Below are 15,687 nucleotides of genomic sequence, written 5' to 3' on the forward strand. Positions count from 1 at the left end.
ATCCCAGTGTTTGAGCCTGTGTTGTCTGAGGAGCCCAGGCACCTTCTCCTGTGGCAAGCCAGGCTCTCCCATCACTTTGAGATTGGGTGGAGAGGGATGAAAGTACGTGTTCTGACTGCTGATAGGCACGGGGTTTCTTTGGGGGATGGTGGGAGTGCTCCGGAACTAGGTAGGGCTGATTGTTGTACAACACAGTGAATGTACTGAAAACCCCTGAGTTATCTGTTTAAAAGTGGTGAACTTCATGTTATGTGAGTTGTATCTCACTGAAAAATAGAAGGAAGGAAGCAAGCAAGTACCCCCTTGCCCTAGGTAAAGAGCAGCAAATTCTAACAATCGAACTTCCCTTTCATTAATATTCAGAGCAAAAGGGCCTGGGAGACCGGCATACTCATAATTTTCCACTTAAATTTCTATTGCCAGTAATCTTACACTTTGTTACTACAGGTCAAAGCCACCACTGAGAAATCAGTATGGCATGTGGTCAGTTTTGCATCTTGATATGTTTATATTGGGGGGTCCACTCCTGGAGCTTGATTGAACACACGCCATGGCAGAAATTGCTGGTTGCCTACTCAATACCCATACTCCTGTTCTTCCTTAGTAAATAGTAACCTTGATTTTATGGTAGGTGGCAATCCGTTCTGCTAAAAGGCTACATATTTCAGACTTCCTTGCAGCTAAGTGTAGCTAATGAGACTCAAGCTGCTAATCATTGGGTGGAGCTTCCAGGAATGTTGGTTCAAGGGGAACAATTCAGCTAGAAGAGACCTCTTCTTGTCCTCTTTCCTTCCTGTCTGGAACACAGAGGTGATGGCTGGAGCTCTAGCAGCTATCTTGGATTATGAGACAACGTTGAGGATGAAAGCCATGGAGGTGATGGAGCATAAAGATAGGATTCTGGGTCTCGATAACTATGAAGCTGCTGTATCAGTCATGGAGTTCCAACCTCCAAATTTTTTTCAAAGAGAAAACACTAAAATATTCATTTCAAACATAAGTCAGGCTTTAGTTAGCTGTCGCTGCATAACAAGCCACACCAAAGTCAGGTTTAAACAACAAATCTTTTTTTTTTGGTTGGTGATACTGCAGATTGTCAGTTTAGGCTGGGGTCTGCTGGGTGGTTCTTCGGCAGCCAGCTTGAGGTTGGCTTCAGGAGGTGGACGGGCTCTCAGCTAGAGGCACTTTAGTGTGTCTTATCCTTCAAGTGTCTCTCATACCCTTGCAGCAGGCTGTCTGGCTTGACCTCCTAGGAAGGTTGAGGTGCAAGCGTAAGCGAGGACAGTCCGGCGAAGAAACGAGCAGAAGTATGTAGAGTCCTTTGGACTCAAGCTTAGAGTTGGGGCTCCATTGCTCTTGCTGCATTTGTTAGCTAAAGGCAATCTAAGGCCAGTCCAGAGCCAGGTTGGATGGACACTACGAAGTCATAGCTCAGAGGGGGTGGCTAGACAGAGGCTGTTCGCCGGAGCCATGGATTGATGACATTCTCCTACTGTATTCTCTCACATGCGGTACGAAATCATTTGACATGCTACGCCTTCCTTTGAGCACCTTGTCATTTCCAGGTACCCAAGGGCGTTTCTTTCCTCGAAGTTGAGGGACAGAAAAAGCAAGAGTGAAAACCACGTACCTTCTCTGAACTTCTCTTTCCTCACTTAGCGAATCAAAGAGCTGACCCCAATGACCTGGAAGTTCTCTTTGGGTGGAATAGGCTGCATTCTGTGGTAGGCTGTCTCCTATCACGGGAGGGAACCGAGAGAGGGAGTGTACAACCCTGTCGTTTGGGGGCCTAAGAACGCTGCCTCTCGGAAGAGCAAGGGAGGACCAGAAAAGATACAAATTGTGTGGTGCTCACAACCACTTAAAGGCTTTTTCCTTGGCTCTTTGCTGCTGACTCGTGGTGTCTTGAGGTCCATGGGCCTCCCTCGGGTATGGAAGCTGGTCACCAGGGAGCGAGCTGCCCCCGTTCTTACAGACAGTGTGTATTTGTTAACATCACTGAAGAGAAAAAGTCACACGGCCGTATTTCTGGGGAGCGTGAGGCAGTGGGCATTCACTTCTGTCCACGCCAGCTTGCCATCCGCTGGCACCAGGGCCCAAGCCAGAGTGGCTGCGAGAATTAGACTCCATTCCGTTCTGACAGGTGCGTTTTAGGAGCTCTTTACAGGACCACTGGAACACGTCAGTAGCAGGAGCGTGGTGGGAAGGTGACCATACTGGGCTCCTGGAAGCTCCATCCACCCAGCAACCTCCCCCGCTCAGAGGAGAGAGCCTCTCACCACCAGGTGTTTGGCTGTTTGGAATTCACTGATTAATTGCAGCACCTACAGCCCGTTGGTCTCCTTAGTAACCACACTAGCAGGGTCCCAGCTGGAAAAGCTGCTTCTTATTTTCAAAGAGGTCAAACCCTCTTCACATTTGAAAACACCTTAAATTATAACACAGATGGATTCTCTAAGCAGAGAGACACCCAAGTTTCTCCATGACTTTGCTTCTAAAATCTGAATGGGCTTTTGGGCTGTTGAGGGACAGTTGAATTTATTAATCAGTAAGAGCTAGGTTTTAAATGAAAATTTGAGCAAATCCAGTTTCAAGGCGAAGAGCCTTGTGAGTGCAGGTGTTACTGCCCAGAGTTTCCAGCCGAGTGTTGAACGAGGGGATGTGAGGGGGCCGGGCCCGGCTGGCGTGGCTCAGTGGACTGAGCGCTGGCCTGAGAAGGAAAGGTCAAAGGTTCAGTGCCCAGTAAGGGCCAGGTCCCTGGGGCGTGCAAGAGGCGGTTGATGTTTCTCCCTCTCTCTAAAAAATAAATAAATAAAATCTCAAAGGGGGAGAAAAGAAAAGAGGGAGGTAGATTTAAGTGCCCTTGCCCTCAAGAAGGCGCCCGGGGGAGAAGACGCACACTGAGGGACGCGGGGAGGGCAGCACAGACTCCAGCGGCCTGGACGGGGGCGGGGTGGGGGGGCGGGGCGAAAGCGCACAGTAAGGTGCTGATTGACGATCAGGCCGCAAGTGAAAGAGAAGTGTGAATCAGAGGAAGAGATGACGTTTATCTTACGTTTGGAACAAAACATCAAGGTGCTGAGGGTCCGTTGCAGGTTTTGAGTGGGCCGAGACGGTCCGTCTCCAGAGGGGCAGGTGTGAGGCCCGGGGGTGCGGGCCTCCGCTGGGGACCGCCGAGCAGCGTGCTGCAGGCCGCGGGCTTCCACACGCACGTTTATCGTCTCACGGGCCTGGAGCCGGGGAGTCTGACGGCAGGGTGTCGGCAGGACTGCGGTCCTCTGAGGCCTCTCTCCTTGGCCTGCAGACGGCCGTCTTCTCCCCGTGTCTTCACGTGGTCTTCCCCTTGCCAGCAGCATCTGCATCCCAATCGTCTCTTCGTATGCGGGTACCAGTTATACTGGGTGAAGTCCCACCCCAGTGACCTTATCTAACCTAAGCCACCTCTGTAAAGACCCTGTCTTCAAGTGCAGTCACATTCTGAGGTCCTGGGGTTAGGACTTAAAAATTTAAATATATAAACATTATGGAGAGGAGGGCATGTTCAGCCTATAACAGGAGGGAAAGATACTGTGCCCACCAGATAATGCGGATAAAACTAGTTCCCGGGAAGGGAACAGTGGAAACTATAAGACCCTGGGCTCTACTGTGCACGGCTGGTCCCTTCACCCTCTGACTCCAGACCCACTCGTGGGTTTCTGCAGACACCCAGCTGACAATGTATGTCCCGTGTGGCCACATCGCAGTGTCCTGGTGACACTGATGCAGTTCTCACAGCTGTGCCGTAGAGTCCTGTCACCCCTGGGAGGTACCTCCTGGAACTCGGAGTGTGACGCGCACAGATATTTAAGAAATGCCTTGCTCAGAGTGACAGGGCATGCGGCCACCGCAGACACTTCAGAGGCTGGTGCTCTGAGCAGGTGTGCGGGGTGGCACCGACTTTGTGGGGCCCGTGTCTAAAGGCCAGGGGTTGGCGCTGATATCCTCATTTCCCACAACCTCTCACAAATCGATGTGTGGTCCACCTTGAAGGTGCAAATCCGATGTAGCTTGTCCCTCTGACAGATTACACACAAGCTCATTTCCTTTCACAACTCCGCACTTGGTGGGGGGAGTGTTTCTAGGTCTTTCTCCAGCCCAAATCTCCCCTTGGACTTCTGGAGCCATAGTTCCCATGCCTTCAGGAAGTTCTCACGCTGACATCACCCCGATGCCCGCAAGGATGTTGTCATGCCCCTTTAACTAACCTCTGTCCAGATTCCCAGGGTCAGCAGTAGCGTGCTCGCAGTCGCCCGGGTGTGTAACTGAGCCGTCTTCCTTCTCGCCCTCCCCTGTGCTCTGTGTTCAGGATGTTATCAAGGATAATCGTTTCATCCCTTCGCCACTGGCCATTTCCAGACCGCCCCTCTCTTTCACTTCAGTCTATCCTGGGTACGGCTGCTTGCCTACTGTCTGTTGATGGCCTTCCCACTGGGCTTCAGTGTGTCACTACAACATTCTAATTTAAAGGCAAAGAGTGATAGGGTTGGAAGGTACCAGGGGCACACTGAATAGCCCATTGAACTTGAGCTTTGAAGACCTGGATTTGAGTTTCTGACCTGCCATAAGACTTTGGCCAAGTCACTCCTGCTTCCAAAGCTGTACCCTTATTCTTTTAGATGGGCATAGCAATACTGAACCATGGTGGTGTGAAATTTATTCAGTTGATGCCAATGAAGGTGCTTTGAAAACTCTATACACAGATACAAAATATAATGATTACTCCTTTAGATCATTTCAAATACAACTACCTCTTATAACATTTAAAATTAGCCTTTTCCTTTCTTCCAGCAATGAAGATGTATGAGGCAGTTACTGTGTTAGCAAAAGATACATGGGCATTTGAAGGCGATGGGTCCCCTCCAGGATGGGACCATGGGAAAGGACTGATGGACAGGGAAGATTTGAGCTGGTCATGAAGAATGGGATGTGAATAGGTGGAGATGGGGAAGCGGAGGGACCTGCACAGGCGGGGCGAGCGGGTGCAGAGGAGGCTTTGCAGCAGGAAGGGAGCAGGAGGAGGTGGGGCTGGATATGCAGGCTGGATGAGACCGGAGAAAGCATCGAATGGCGACCTTAATAATTTGTACTCTGCCTTGGCAATTGGAGGATACTGCAGGTTTTTGCAGAGGGGGCGACATGCTCAAGGCAGTCTTTGGGGAGTGTTCAAGTAGGACTGATGCTAAATACTTACTGATTGGAGAAAGCAGGGGAGTGTAGGTGTGCATCGGTCTCTGCCTGGCTGGCTCTGTGTGGATGACTGCAGCCTCAAAGTCCTGCCAGAAACAGGTGCAAACAGTCAAGCAACCGCACTGAAAGCTTTCTGTTTTAGCAAATAGTGTCTCGTGAAAGTCTCCCAATCTCTTGACATCTCTCATTTCTACGTCAACTCACAGCTTTCCTTCACCGCCACCATCAGTGGCCAGAGAGCCAGACGCAGGCTGAGCCTGCCCAGCGGAGGAGGGCCTCTTTCTCCTCCCTCTCCCCAAACAGTCGCAGGCTCAAAGCTCTGGGAATACCGTTTTGTGTGATTGTGGTGCTCTTCATGCAGGATGGCTACCTCCCCAAGGCTGTTGCGTGGTTCTGCCCGCCCTCACTCCACCCTGGGCCTCTGCTGGCCGCAGGCAGCTGGTGCTCCCAGCCCCGTCTGCCATCGTTACAATCGACTTGCTTTTGCCTAGCACCCGCTGGTAAAGGCCTAGCGCTAGCTGGCGCCGCCGTTGGAATGACTTGCAAAATATGTCCTGTTGAATTACAGGAGCACAGTTCCTAAAAAATCCCAAGCCACATGGTCGGTTCAGATAATGGAATTGTTTCTCTCAGGGAAAGGCAGGCGATGACCCTCCTGGGTCGTATATAACGAAGCCGAGAGCAGGCCTCTGAGAGAGGACTTTTCCTGAGACAACTGGGACTTGCCAAAACGTGGCTCCGCCTTTTTCTGTTGCTTTGCCCAACAGTGTGCAAGAGTCCCCCGGGCCCGGCTGCAGGAGTTGCGGCTCTGATCCCAATGACAGATAAGACTAGATGGGAATGGGCTCCCTCCCGAGGAAGCGTATCTGTATGCCGGGCTGCCACGCAGCTTCCGTGGGGCTACATCTAGGGCTCAAATGTTTTACTGAACCATTAATAGCGAATTTTCTGCTTGGGTTCCCTGCTGCTTGGAGACAAAAGTCACCAGAGGGCTCTGAGTCAGGACTCAGGGTTGGGGCAGAAACATTCTTTATTGCATTTCATAGCTTCCTGCGTGTGCGAGGTCTGAACACACACAGACCACCCCCTCCCTGCCGACATAACTGTAGGCATTCTCGTTCATTCACTCAACAAACAGGGACCGAAGGCATCCTGGGTGCAGACGCAGTGCCAGGGGCTGTGCACGCCAAGGGGAATCGGGAAGGACACCGTCTGCGGCACACCATGATCCCTGAAGCTTGCAAATGAACTTAGAATGAACACACAGCAGTACATGCCCCAAATATGAGTGGATTCTAGAGGGTTTACAATGGAAAGACAGGAGGTTCAGAGGAGAGAAGTAAAAGGCCAGATGACCACACCAGGTGAAGTGGTGGGACACCCACTGGTGGGAGACGAGAAGAAAAGAAATCATGGACATGGTGATTTTTCCTTCTTTCCAAAATTTTATTTTATATTGTTATGATAATATTTATATAGTCAAATACAGAGGAAAAATATTAAGGTTTAAATAAAAGGATCTTCAAGATAGATCTAGAGTCTTTGCAAGTAACATTCTCCCATATGGAAACATTTGCTAAATGAATAAATGTCTCATTACACAAGCAATTATCCCAATAATTTCCAGGGATAGAAAGAGACCACTTATGGAACAGGAAATAGTACTTCCCCCCAAAATGAAATAGGTTTCTTTTGATTATCCGAAGAGTCCATGCTCATTGTAACAAAAAATTATTTAGATGATACCAAAAAGTATAAAAATGAAAGTAAAAATTCATCTGGAGACCCACATAGAAACAGTCACTGACCTTTGACAAAGGAGCAAAGGCAACACAATGGAGCAAAGACGGTCTTTTCAACAAATGGGGCTGAAACAGCTGGACATCCATGTGTTAAAAAAAAAAAAAGAAACTAGATACAGGCCTTATGCCCTTCACAGAAATGGACTCAGAATCCTTCACAGACCCAGATGTAAAGCACAAAACTATAAAACTCCAAGAAGATAACACAGGAGAAAAACCTTAGATGTCTCCATATAGGAGATGGTATTTTAGACATGACACTGAAGAAATGAGTCCTGAAGGAAAGAATCGACAAGCTGGGTTTCATTAAAATTAGAAACTTCTTTTCTGCAAAAGACAGTGTCAAGAGAATGGAAAGACAAGCCACAGACTGGAAGAAAATATGTACAAAAGACACACAGGATAAAAGACTATTATCTGTAACATACAAAGAACTCTTCCAACTCAACAATAAGAAAATCAAGGTGAAAAAACAATGGGCCAAAGACTTTAACAGACACCTCACCAAAGAAGATATACAGATAGCAAACAAATATGTTAAAAGATGCTTTACTTCATACGTCAAGAAAATGCAAATTAAAACAGCGATGAGATATTATGATGCTGTTACTAGAATGGCCAAAATCTGGAACGCCAGAGAGACCAAACGCCCACAAGAACGCGAGGCGTTAGGAACTCCCATTCATTGCTGATGCGAATGCAGAGTGGGGCAGCCCCTTTGCAAGATGGTTTGTTGGTTTCTTGCAAGACTAAACATACTCTTACCATATGATTCAGCAATTAGTCTTCTTGGTATTTATTCCAAGAAACTGAAAACTTCTGTCTGTACAAAAATCTGCACATAGATGTTTATAGCAGCTTTCCTTCACACTTGCCCAAACTCGAAGCAATCAAGATGTCCTTCAGTAGATGAATGGAAAAATGAGCAGGGGGGTACATGCAGACAGTGGGATATTACACAGCACTAAAAAGAAATGAGCTCTCCAAGCCATGAAAACACATGGAGGAAGTTTAAATGCCTATTACTCAGTGAGAGAAGCCAGTCTGAAAAGGCTGCTTACTATGTGAATCCAACTATATGACATTCTGGAAAAGGCAAAACTCTGGAAACAGGAAAAAGATCAGGGGTTGTTGGTGGGGGCTGGAGACGAGGAGGGAAGCAAAGGCAGAGCACAGAGTGAAAGTGCTCCGTACGATACTGGAGTGATGGATACACTTCGTTATACGTGTGTCCAAACCCCCGGAGTGTGCAACCCAGGAGTGAACCTTCATGTGACTGGAGACTCCAGATAATTACGACGTGTGAATGTGGATGACGTGTGAATGTGGGTTCATCAGTTGTAGTCACTGTCCCACTCTGGTGGGGGACACTAGTGACCATGGAGGCTGTGCATGTGTGTGGGGGGCGGGGTGCACAGGAAGGCCCTCTACCTTCCTCTCGATTGTGCTGTGGGCCTGAAACTGCTCTAGAGAATGAAACGCTTGCAAAAATGTATTTCTAGTTCTATCTCAGAGATAATCCTATTAGTATTTGGTTGTGTAAACCACCAAACGTTTCTTCAGGCATATATCTTTCAGCCTCTACCACCTCGTTCACAGCAGCATGACTTACAGCAGCCGAAAGGCAGAGCCAACCCAGGCGTCCAGCAGCAATGGACAGATGGGGAATTCTGAGACATGCGACAACATGGCGAAGCTGGAAGGCGTTACACTAAGCAAAATAAGTCAGTCACGGAAGGACAGGTAGAGTAGGATTCCATTTAGGTGGGACGCCTAGAGGATGACCTTCACAGAGACAGAAAGTGGAGTGGGGTGGCCAGGGGCTGGGGGAGGGGCGCCGTGGAGGTGTTTAATGGGGACAGCATTTCAGTCGGGAAAGACGAGAAAGTTCTGCAGACGAATGGCGGGGGTGGTTGCACAGGGAGGTGAATGTCTGCATGCCACTGGACCCTACATTTAAAGCTGGTTCACATGGTCAAATGTATGTTACATGTATGCCACCACAGAAACATGCACATGTGTGTGCATGCACACACCGCCCCCCTTGGTTAAAAACAGGAGAAAAATTCATTTTATTTCAGCAAAAAGGAGGATTTTAGATACAGAAACATCTCCTGGAAACCAATCACAGGGAAGCTGCTAGCTTTTTAGGGGAGCACGAACCAAAGCTGCAGCACCCAGGAGCCTCTCTCGGTCTCTCCGTCCTGTCTGTGGGGCCACACGGTCTCTCCTCTCTCTGTCATTTTGCGCATCTGTTCCTTCCATCTCCATCTGGCTGGTTTTCTCTGCTTTTCCAAGAATGTGGTAGAAGGTGGCTTCCCTTAGCTTCTAGATTTACATGTCCTTTTTCTAGTTTTGCTTTTCTTAAAAAAACAAAAACAAACCAAACACTTAATATTTAGATTTGAGTGCCCAACTTAGAATGGTTTAACACTTCTAAATCCCAGTTGTAAATTCCCAGGAAAGATATGATTTACTCCAGAGTTTATCTTGAAAAATTTCAAGTCTGTAGAAAAGTTAAAAGGATAGAACAATAATCCTTACATCAGATTCGTTGATTGTTAGCCTTTTGATACATTTATGAGCTTTTCCCTCTCTCCTGAGTTTCTGGCTGAACTATTTTAATGCAGATTGTAAATATCATGATGTCTTCCTTCCCCCTGAATTCTTTAGCCTGATCTCCTAACATAACAATATTCTTCTCCTGAATCATTACACCCTTATCAACACCTGAGAAAATTAATAGCAATTCAACAATATCATCTAATTTCCAGTATACATTCAAAAGTTCACATGTCCCAAATTTTCCTTTATAATTTTTTTGACAATCGAGAATCCAGTCCAGGTTTTTATACTGCATAGTTTCGGTCGTTTTAACATCTACACCAGTCACCCTACCTTCTTCCCTGTTTCTCGACCTTGACTGTTTCGAAGCATCCTGGGGCCAGTTGCTTACGGAATTTCCTTCCTTCTGGGTTTGTCTGGTGTTTCTTCGTGATTAGATTCAGGTCAAACATATCTTTTTGTAAGAGTGACTTTGGTGATGTCATGTACTTCTTATGCCGTCACATCAGGAAGCAACTTCTGGTGACCCTAAGTTTGATTACTTATTTAGGCAGTCACCGCCAAATCTTTCTGTGTAATAATACACTTTGCCTTTGTAAGCACTAAGAAATCTGTGGGGTGACAACTTTGAGGCGGTGTGAATGTTGTTTCCCTACACCTTGTATTCAACACTTTTCCAGTCTTACTGGGAGAGAGCTGACATGCGTCCCGGGCTACGTTTGAGGCGCACAGCGTGACAGCTTGGTTTACATGCATCGTGACATGGCAGCTGCATTAAGTTCACCTGTCATCTGTCTTCTCATAGAGATACAATCAAAAGAAAATAAAGGAAACGTGGTTTCCTTGTGATGAGAAGTCCAGGATGTACTCTCAACGACTTTCCCTCCTACGGCAGCGCTAGCCACTGTCCTCGGGTTGTAGATCACGTCCCTAGAACTTATTCATCTTCAAACCGGGGGCTTGTACCTGTTCACCGTCTTCTTCCCGCTTCCCCTCCCCCAGCCCTCCATCTTCAGTAACCACCAATCTTCTCTCTTTTTCTATGAATTTGGGTTTTTAAAAAAATACTATATAAGAGATTATACACTATTTTTCTTTCTCTGTCTGACTTACTTCATTATAGCATAATGCCTTCAAGTTCATCTATGTTGTCTCAAATGATCCAATATTTTCAAGGATCTTCGCCTGAATCAATTCTGTTGGAGGTTGCAAAGTGATCATTTTCTATGATTCTTTCCTCATTTTTAAATGACATTCTTATAGAGAAGAGCTTTCCCCCATTTTCCTTCTCTTTTCTCCCCTCTCTTTTCAGGAGCACTAGTGAATGTATATTTTTAAAAGAAACCTTAATGCGTCATAAACACTGTCATTATTCTCTTTTGATGCTCAAATTGCCCCACGTTTTGTCAGCGGGAAGCCTTCAAGTTGGTTCATGTATCCTGAGCTGACCCCATTAGTCTTTGAACGCTTCGTGTTTTCCAGACAACATGTCCTAGAATATTCTTGCACTTCCTTGCCCCAGAAAGGGAGATGTTGGAATGAACCAAAAGACGGAATCTGAATGGCTTGACATGAATCTGTTACCCCTCCCCTGCAACCTCAGTGGCTAAGCAGGGGGTGGGATATAGGATGAGGGCCTGCAGCAGGAAACTTCCTGCCTGTGTGTGTGTGTGTGTGTGTGTGTGTGGCCGGGGGAGGGTCTCACCTGTTCACACGGGCAGGTTTGGTGCTCTAGGACACCACCAGGTCTGGGGCCCAGTGTCTCGCCCCAGCTGCCCCCACGGTACCTTTCTGCAGCATCCCCGTCTCATCTTTCTACTTCAGCGCTGCCTCTGATGTGCGTTCGGGCCGAGTTTTACCTGCACAAAAGTGCTGGTGGGGGGGCGCCCAGCAGTTTTTTATCTGGGCCCCTCGCCTCCCTAGAGATTCAATACTCAGACACACTCTCATAAATTCAGCTAATATTTTCCGACTTCCTACGGTGTGCCAGGATAGTTGATTTTATAGATGGTATCTCATTTAGACTTCAAAACAACCATGCCTAATAGATAATATTAGTCTCATTTTACCAATGGGGACAGGTGTGTCAGGGTCAGCAACACGCCCAAGGTCACAAGCTAGTGAGCGGCAGAGTCCAGGCTTGAGCCAGTTCTCCAGACACCAAATGTGGCGCCTTCTCTTCTGCTCCTCATGTCCCTTGATGTGAAAAGCACCTGGCTCCCCGATACAGTCAACCAAGCTTGTCCCGAGTACCGGCTGCATGATCACCATGGTACCAGGCACCTTCGGGGGGGCATCATTTATTAATCCTCTGACTGTGTGCAGAGGATTAATGCAACAGATGAGTGGAAGACATGACTCCCCTTGTCTGGGACTTTATCCTCTCACACAGGAGTGAGGAAAAACATACACATACATACACACACGCAGACTCACACACAGAAAGACATAGGTGCAGGTTAGCTTGAAGAATGCGGAAAAAAGTGTTATAAAAGTGTCTAATAAATAGATCCTGTAACAACCATAATATTTCAACTTGTTTGAAGAACTTTTTGAAAACGGTATCAACCCAAGAGGCAAAGCCATTCATCATAATTAGATACTCTTAAAGCACCTACTGTACACCAGGTGTATTATATGTGGTATAGTCTAACCTCACAGCATCCTGCAAGGCTGGATGGTGTCCTCCTCAAATCCATATGTTCAAACTTTAACCTCCAGTGTGACAGTATGTGGAGAAGGGGCCTTTAAAGAGGTAATTAAGGTCAGATGAAACCATCAGCGTGGGGTCCTAATGAGAAGAGGAAGAGCCACCAGGGATGGGTGCCTGTGGAGGAAAGGCCACGCCAGGGCACAGGTGGCCACCTGCAGGCCAAGCCAGAGGCCTCAGGGAAAACCGCCTCTGCCCCACCTTGATCTTGGACTCCCCACCTCCGGAACTGGGAGAAAACGAGTGCCAGTGGTGGAAGCCACCCAGTCTGTGGGACTTTGTTATGGCAGCTCTAGCAGACTGCTACGCAGCTGTTCCAGAAGGAAATAAGACCCCTGCTTCTCAGATCAAGAGAGCAGGTTCCGAGAGACACAGAAGGCCTTCCCAAGTTCCTGCAGTTAGAAGTGGGGACACCAGAATTCAGACCAAATCGGTCCCACAGGAGGCCATGGCTTTTTTCTCTGCCCTCCCCTTGGTCTGAGTTCTAGCACTGCCACGGCTGAGATAGCGGCACAAAGGCGAGGACAAGTCCAATTGCCCCTGTTGTGGCCATGCGGCCTGCTACAGTACCCGTCAGAGCACACAAACGTTTGTTGAATGAATATCATTGCCCCAAAGAGCTTTGTAATTTGGTTTATATACGAAATTAAGCAAGTATATAAACCACATTAAATGATTGTTAGGGTGGAGGTTTTTGGAACAGCGATTCTTGGAAAGGAAATTTCAGGGTGGGCTGGAACAGGAGGGAAGGTTCCGGAAGGGAGACAGAACTCCAGCTGGACCTGAATCCTCTGGCACCAGAAAAAATAGTCACCACTAGTGTCGGAGGGCTTATTTATTTATCTTTTGTATTTGAAGGCATCTGTGAGTACAGACATGAAAAAAGAGAGGTAGTGGAAAACAGCTCTACTAGAAATTTTAATAAGAATTTAAACACAGCAAATCCCTTTTTAGCAAATAAATTTTGAGTCACAAACCTCATCAAAAATGAGCAAAGCTATCACACATCCTTTTAGAAAAATGGGATGGTTCACATTCTTGTCGCAAAATACTGTGTAAGGAAGTGTTTCCTTTGCCTGATCAACTGAGTGAAAATCCTGTGTTCCCTGTTTTTTATTAAGAGTGTGTTGTTCACAGAGTGATTCTTAGATTTGAGAAAACTTGTTGGGGTGGAATCACCTGAGGACCTGCAGCCTCGGGTTTCGCTTGCCGGGCGTGTTTCACCTCTGTCACCAGCGTCTGGGTGCTGCTGCCTGGTCTCATTTTGTTTCATCTTCTGGTTTGTCTAATGATTCGAAAGGTCTTCCTTGGCCCATTTTTTTTCTTTGCCTTTAAGGGTAGAACATGAAAAAAATATGAATTGCCATTTATACTAAGGAATGTTAAAGGCAGTCCAGAAAGATTTGTGTTTACTGCCTCCTGTCTACTTTCTTGAAAGATGATACATTTCTTTGGTAAAAAGAAAACTAGAGGACATTATTTCTTCACTGTTGCATCCTCTTTCTAGACAATTCCATCCTTCCTCCATCAAAATTTTTTGTCTTTTTTAGCATTGTCGGGACCAGTTGGTGAGTAATGATGAGGCACAACGATTAACAATAATCCCCAGATAATGGAATGGTAGCATGTTTCAGGATACAGGAAAAATAACAATCATAGAGATCCCACACTGTATGTTAGACACAGGATAAAAGGGTCCGCAGGGTAACGGCAGGGGAAAACATGTTTTAGGTGACTAAAACTACGCACATTCTCTTCTTTTCTTTGTGGGACCTCTAAGAAAGAAGAAAGCCATAAAATAGCCATCCTTATGAATAGTCGGAGCTCAAAGAGGAAACACAGAAGGGGACTTGGAGAGTGGGCGCGCCGGACAGGGATCCCAGTTGTGTGGAGCAGGGTGGTGAACACACGGCCCCGGGAGGCAGCACGGCGCTGTGCACGGGCGTCAGGAGCCGGTCAGATTGGTCGCCGCTGATGTGTGTTGGGAAGTAGGGCCATCGGGTGGTGGGGGGCTGACCATGGCCACACTCGTGTGAGTGAGGTAGACGGTGTCCTGCAAGGCAAGGCACAGTCACTCTGCAAGGCCAGGAGTCGGGGCGGTGGGATGCCGGCGGTCTGGCCGTGTTCTGCTGGGATTGCGAAACTTCACTTCCAAGGGGAAAACATTCAGCTTTTAACGTGTAATAAGAATCGTCACATTCAGTTCAGAACATTATGCATTTATTTTTGAGTACTTCAATATGTATTACATTCTCTTACACAAATTAAAAACCCACATGCTGTCTTCAAAGTCAATTAAAACCATGCACTTATTAACAAGAAAACTACTTAGTCAAACCCCATTTCACTGGGAGTTCACGCCGACTCCACAGGCCTGGAACGGTTCAGGCGGCACCGCGTTTGCCGGTAGCAGAAACATGATGGAGAATACTAGACTCCGCAGCCTGGAAAGGTGAGTTCGGAAGTGAATGTGATTGTAAGTTCTCAAATGGTAAGTGCGGCAGGTAGATTGAACATACGTTTGTTTTTCAGATTCTGGGAGACTTTCACAGGGAAGGAGCTTACGGAGCTATTATCCCAAGAGGCGGTAGTGCTTGAAAAAGTAATTTCGAAGATTAAGAGGGATGTGGAGGTGACAGTCACAACTGTCTGTTAAAGAAAGCGGTGCTGCGGGGGCCGTCCCCCCGGGGGCCGCTGTGTGGCCATGCACGTCCACGCCTGTTGTGGCCCTGCCACGTCCCCAGGGGGCACCAAGGAGAGTGTCTTGTTTTCAGAACACATGCCCACTGACTTTAAAAAAACTGAGGTATATCACCGTGTAACAGCATATTGGTTTCAGGTGTACGCGGTAAGGATTCGATATTTGTATGCACTGTGAAATGATCACAATGTGTTGATATTTTAAAATGAGACCGTCATTTATTCTTGAGTGTAATAGGAGGTGGGTCTCACGTGGGGTCGCTCATGAGATCGCCATCAGGTAGTGGCTGGGCTGCTTGTTGATGCTCCTCAGGGTCCTGACTGGGGCCGAGGACTGGAGACCGACCCTCCACGTGGCCTCTGGATTGTTTCCTGGGCTGCCTCACCTCGTGACGGCTGCGGCTGAAGAGCAAGCCGACCGAGAAGGGAAGAGATGGGCCAGGGACCTTTTATGACCCAGCCTCGGAAGTCCCTCGGTGGCACTTCGGCTGCATTCTTTTCATTAGAAGTGGGCACCCAAGTCCAGCCCAATTCAGGGGTCAGGGAGCTAGACTCTACCTCCTGATGGTGGTCCACTGACTTTTAAAAAAAATGATGATTATGGTTGCCATGTATTGATAATTACACCTAACATTCTCTTGTCACTCAACCAATCAATCAAACAGCAATTATTCACTGCGTTGG

This window comes from Artibeus jamaicensis, unplaced genomic scaffold (assembly GCF_021234435.1).
Source record: "Artibeus jamaicensis isolate MK-2021 breed Jamaican fruit bat unplaced genomic scaffold, CSHL_Jam_final scaffold_537, whole genome shotgun sequence".
NCBI classification, from domain to species: domain Eukaryota; kingdom Metazoa; phylum Chordata; class Mammalia; order Chiroptera; family Phyllostomidae; genus Artibeus; species Artibeus jamaicensis.